This window comes from Podarcis vaucheri, assembly GCF_965113315.1.
Source record: "Podarcis vaucheri genome assembly, chromosome: 8".
Classification (NCBI taxonomy): domain Eukaryota; kingdom Metazoa; phylum Chordata; class Lepidosauria; order Squamata; family Lacertidae; genus Podarcis; species Podarcis vaucheri.
The window spans coordinates 7,018,080-7,024,076 of record NC_138766.1 but is presented as its reverse complement, the minus strand read 5'-3'; the positions used below and the strand labels follow the sequence as shown (position 1 = coordinate 7,024,076).

At 48.6% G+C, this 5,997-nt stretch overlaps 1 long non-coding RNA gene across 1 annotated transcript; it reads right to left on the bottom strand.

Moving 5' to 3' along the window:
- Nucleotides 1–423: 423 nt before the first annotated feature.
- On the bottom strand, nucleotides 424–1,378 carry LOC309539829. Its single transcript, XR_014222991.1, has 2 exons — nucleotides 1,301–1,378; nucleotides 424–614 (listed from the first exon to the last, which is right to left on the bottom strand). It is a non-coding gene; the product is annotated as an uncharacterized lncRNA (long non-coding RNA).
- Nucleotides 1,379–5,997: the final 4,619 nt, after the last annotated feature.

The following is a 5,997-nucleotide window of genomic DNA, read 5'->3' as shown; positions in this document are numbered from 1 at the left end:
AGAGTTTGGATTTGATATCCCGCTTTATCACTACCCGAAGGAGTCTCAAAGCGGCTAACATTCTCCTTTCCCCCACAACAAACACTCTGTGTGGTGAGTGAGGCTGAGAGACTTCAGAGAAGTGTGACTGGCCCAAGGTCACCCAGCAGCTGCATGTGGAGGAGCGGGGAAGCGAACCCGGTTCACCAGGTTACGAGTCCACCGCTCTTAACCACAACACTACACTGGCTCCCAACTAGAGACAGGTCTAGTTCATTTACATGATGCATATGAAGGACAGGAACCCCTTACAGGTACTCCGAAGCTAAGCTGGGAGCAAGGAGAGTTAGCTCACTCCAACAGGCAGTGCATTTTATCTAATCATACCTTAAAAAGAGGGTTTCAAAAGCTTTTAAGTGTAACTGCTTCTTCTAAAAAGAATAAATTGTTGTTGTTTATTATATCAAGTAGATGATGACTTTACTGAAACTTGGTGTAGTTTTACTTTGTACCTGAGTAACAATGGACAAACTCTGCTGGACAGCTGTGGTGAGATGTAATTGATTGAACTTTGTAGTCTGAGAAGGGAAGGGAGGCGAGGCGAGGGGCTTTGTTCTTGTGTTACTCTCTGTATACTGTAAAATAAAGGAGAAAGGTGAAATAAGAACTTTTTTAAAAAAATCAGCTGAGCTTGAATACTAGAAAGATGGAAGCTTTGTAAGCGTTAGGTTCTAGTTGGCTCCCTCTTGGCGAGCCTGGGCCACTCATGGATCCAGCCTTCCCACTACGGTGGACGCTCGGGATGCAAACATAGCTGTCAAAGTTTCCCTTTTTTAAGGGAAATTCCCTTATTCTGAACAGGATTCCTCGCAAGAAAAGGGAAAAGTTGACAGTTATGGATGCAAACGTGATCCATGCGAGAGGCACGTTCACAACCTGCAGCGTCCCCAACCCGCAGCGGCGCGTCTGCGCATGCGTGTGTTGTGATTTGGCACTTCTGCGTATGCGCGACCGCTGAAACCCAGAAGTAACCCGTTCTGGTACTTCCGGGTTTCGGTGGTCCGCAACCCAAAAAAACACAACCTGAAGTGTCTGTAACCCGAGGTATGGCTGTAGTGCCTTCTGCCAACGATGAATGTTCCTGAACCAGAATATGCTGACCACAGAGGTACACATGTTGGTAACCACAGTTTGTGTAACATCCTTTATGGAACACACTGTGACTATTGCCAGACTGCAGTGGCCAAACTGCCCACTATATAAATTTATTCATAAAAATCTGGATATTTCTCAACCAAAAGAGCAATTCTATTCATTTTACCTGTTCCTTGCAGGAGGAGTGCTTGGTGGGTTGCAGCAGCAAAAAAGCAATGGTGAACTATTTTCCAAAGGACATCAGAAGATACTGTTGGTCAGGCCTACGGTCCATGCACCCAGCCTCCTGTTTCCGCAGTAGCCAGACAACCACCTGTGGGAAACCTGCTAGTTAGGAGAGAGCAAAAGCACTCTCCCCTCATAATCAGTGAGTTTTGGGTGAAAATGTATTTGTTATTTTCTCTTCAAAATTATCCTTCAGATATTTATCTTTGTTTTCATGTTGATTGCTATATTTGTTACATGTGAGAAAATCAATTTACATCATTGATAAAAACTATGAAAGTTCCATTTTAGCTGCCAAGAAGACCAACTCCTGTTCACAATAAAGGTAAAAAGAGAAAATAAGGTAAAGAACCCTGGATGATTAAGTCCAGTCAAAGGTGACCACGGGGTGTGGCTTTCATCTCGCTTTCAGGCCAAGGGAGCTGGCGTTTATCCACAGATAGCTTTCCGGGTCATGTGGCCAGCAGGACTAAACCACTTCTGGCGCAACCGGACACCGTGACGGAAGCCAGAGTGCACAGAAACACTGTTTACCTTCCCACTGCAGTGGTACCTATTTATCTACTTGCAATGGCATGCTTTTGTACTGCTAGGTTGGGAGGAGCTGGGACAGAGCAATGGGAGCTCACCCCATCATGGGGGTTCAACCCCCCCCAACCTTCTGATTGACAAGCCCAAGAGGCTCAGTGGTTTAGACCACAGCATCACCTGTGTCCTTGTTCACAATAAACCTGGCTTCCACTTATAATTTCTGGTGCTTGACTCTTCCTTGACCTTGCCCCTAGAATGCCCATATCAGAAGCCAGAGTGACAATGTCTCCTGTTTCACAGCAGCCCTCGTTTCTTCAGAATGGATAGTTTTGTTCTGTTTTTAATATATAACACTTTAGTGGAAGCTGTAAAAGGAATACAGCTACAGCAAATAATGCAAATAAGTTGTCGTCTTCTTCTTTGGGAATCACTTGTAGCCAAGTAAGATTGTCTTCCATAAACTCGGTTTTAACAATGAGTCCGTAAGTGACTGTGGAGGCCAATTCTGGACCCACACATCCTTCCACAGTGGGAACATTGGTTTCTGGGTGGGAGTTGATCACGGTGTGGATTTGGCAAGTGGATTTAGCACGTTTCTCCCTTGCGTCCTGGAGATGATTTGTAAATGCAAATAAGTAGATCATAACAGTCTTATGTCATTCACACATAAGGAAAGCCATAACCCAATTTACAGTCATATCTCAGGCATGTGATTCATTGTTAGTGGTCAATATGCATCTTCTCAGTTTGTGAACAGATTCAAACAAGAAAGAAACGCAAAAAGAACCGGTACCGGTAACACTGGGCATCGCGAAGCTGAATATTTCTAGTGTTTTGTCTTAATTATAACAGGTTTGTATCTCAGCTATGGCAGGTGAGCATCAAACCAAATGGTTGGGATATTCGGAATGAATAACTGAGCATCTTTCTTGCCAAACAAGAAAGGCTTGTTTTGCCTTCATTGTAATTGGGGAGAATTGCAGCTGTCAATGACTCACGGAGCAGATGTTTCATTTCTCGCTGCTTGGGGCCATTCACAAACCCTGCGCGCACGCGCAAGTGGCGGAAGTCCTTTCGCCCCTGCTGCTCTCCCCAAATCCAGCCCCGCTTTCCGGGCTGGCTGCCGGCGTCTTCTCCGCCACCAGGGGGCTCTGCGCGCCGTAACGGGCTGAGCAAGGAGCGAGCAAAGCAGGCGGCGACGCGCAGCGGCTGCCCGGGCCGGGAGGCGGCGCGCCTGTGTGCGCGCAAGCAAGGTGGGATGCCCGCCTGCCGCATCGTAAGGAAAACTGGTTCCCTGGATGGCGACTGAATGTTGCAAAACAGTCCCAGCGACCCAGCTCTCCCGCGCCCACGGGCACGCGCGCGCGCGCACAGCGATGCTGGGAAGTCCCGGGGTTTCTGCAAATCCATGGCGCCGGCAGCCAGCCGTGCAAGCAATTCCAGCGGCGGAGAGCGCCTTTGTTGCGCAAGGCAGGAAGATGGCTCCGCGGTGGGGCTTCCTCGGGTCCTTCCCGGGCACGCGCTTCTCCCATTAAGTCGAAGGCAATGGAGCTGCTGCTCCGGGCGGGGCGCGGGGCGCCGTCCTTAACTTCTAAACGGAGATGTGTCGGGGTTTTGAGGGATGTTGGACATTTCGCTCTCTGCCTGCCCCCCCCAAACCCACTGGAGGGCCAGGTAGTTGCGATTATACAATGGTCAAGGCAAGGCATTCCTGCTATGCTCAGACGCACGGACTTTTTATTATAGTACAGTGGTACCTCGGGTTACATACGCTTTAGGTTACAGACTCCGCTAACCCAGAAATAGTACCTCGGGTTAAGAACTTTGCTTCAGGATGAGAACAGAAATCGTGCTCTGGCGGTGCAGCAGCAGCAGGAGGCCCCATTAGCTAAAGTGGTGCTTCAGATTAAGAGCAGTTTCAGGTTAAGTACGGACCTCCTGAACGAATTAAGTACTTAACCCGAGGTACCACTGTACAGAGCAGGGCGTTCCTTCCAGCTAAACCCTGCTTATGCTAGTGCTCCTTGAGACTTGCGTTTATCTCACAGACCTGAGGGAAAAGTAACTGGCAGGGAAAGGGTTGACCCCCCTCCCCCCTCCTTTTCTGTTGCAAAGCCCCGTCTCCCAAGAACACACTTTTTGCAGTGGTGAAAGGGCCCGTGGGGTTCCTGCAGTGCTCCCCTTCATATCAGCTGGCCCTTGGTTGCATGACAGACAGGTGAGCCTCTTAGGCTTCTCCTTGGGGACTCTCCTGCTTTTCCCAGGTGACTCATTCCTGTGTCCAACAAGAAATGCCGTCCATTCTTTTCCCAGCTTCCTCTCAGCGTTTCTGGCCTCCCTTTCCAGATATGTTTTCTTAAAGGCTTTTGTTTCTGTGGCAAGCCTGAAACTGCTCCAGCTTCCTCATTAAAGAGGAAAGGCCAACCATAACACGGCTTGCATTAAAGGTGAGCCACACAGACTGCTTGGATTGTAACCTTCCATTGAAAGAGCTCTGCAGCTCACATAGAACCATCCAATTCCTTGGCAACCTGCCGTACTAAGGCTCCCAGTATATCTCTATAATTAGCCAGCGGAAAAGAAAATGCGAGCCCTTAGCTCTGGGACTTAAGAGGAAGAGAGGTCCTCTGGTCATATGCAGAGTGCATTTCCACAAACACTGAGTACTTGTCACAACCCACCTAGGATTGTGGGATTTAAGAGCAAGGCTTCCAGATGGGAAGATGCAAGCTCTACAGAGGCCTAATTCCCATCACTGGTTGTTTTGGTTTTTTAAAAAAAATGAAATAACCACTGTCAGTTTCTCTAAACACTAGTCCCATTTCAGACAGATAGTTAGCCCAGTGGTACACTCTGCTCTATATGCCACTGCAGTTACTCTCAGTGGTTGTAACTGCTGTGGACACTCTCTCATGGTCTGGGAAGCAGCATGTATTTTTTTTCTTCTCTACTACATGCTGTGGCTCACCCTCTAATTCAAAAGACTGCTGCTGAGTGGATCTCATCACTTTGCAGCTACACAACATGCCATTAGCCCCTGCTTAGCACAAACCTTTTTTTCCATGTCCATGGAAGGAAAAAGTGCATTCTGCCAGGTGACCCTGTAAATGTAAAACACACACACAAACTGGCACTTGAACTGGGAATTGTCCCCCTGCCCCGCCCCGGTCTACCTGGTACACGGCTATTTCCCTACACAGAGCCAATCTGTTTCTAGAACAGAACGTAACCTGGTCTCCGTGTCCACTCTCTTTGCTGCAATGCCCTTTCCCCAACTCTTCCGTTCCTCAACTTCAGAATAGAGTTTGTGATCATCTGGAGGTAGCGGAAAGTTTGACATCAGTCAGATTTTCCCAACCTCACCCGAGTTGAGGTGGAGCCTTTGATCTTATAATAATAATAATTTATTATTTATACCCCGCCCATCTGGCTGGGCTTCCCCAGCCACTCTGGGCGGCTTCCAAAAGAATATTAAAATACTATAATACATCAAACATTAAAAGCTTCCCGAAACAGGGCTGCCTTCAGATGTCTTCTAAAAGCCTGGTAGTTGTTGTTCTCTTTGACATCTGGTGGGAGGGCGTTCCACAGGACAGGTGCCACCACCGAGAAGGCCCTCTGCCTGGTTCCCTGTAACTTGGCTTCTCGCAGTGAGGGAACTGCCAGAAGGCCCTCGGTGCTGGACCTCAGTGTCCGGGTAGAACAATGGGGGTGGAGACGCTCCTTCAGATATACTGGACCAAGGCCCTTTAGGCCTTACGTTTTATCCTTCCCTCGCAGCTTTAAACTGGTGGCATAAGAACTGCTTTCCCATGATATGCACAACTTCCCATCATAGCCAGGTTACAGGCCACAGGTTGGTTCAGAGTCCTGGAGAAATCAATGGGAAAGAATAAATTGGCCGTGATTAACTTTTCACAACAAATTGGGGCTTAAGTCCAACTAGTTTTGTCTGGGTGATCTAACCCAGGAGCAGGGAACCTCAGGCCAGGGGGGGCCACATGCAGCCCCCCCACGCCCACCTGACTTTCAGAACTCTTCCCAGAGTACCCCACCCCCTTTGAGGGGCTTTGGCATGGCCTGGCTGGGGTGTGACCCTGAACTCTG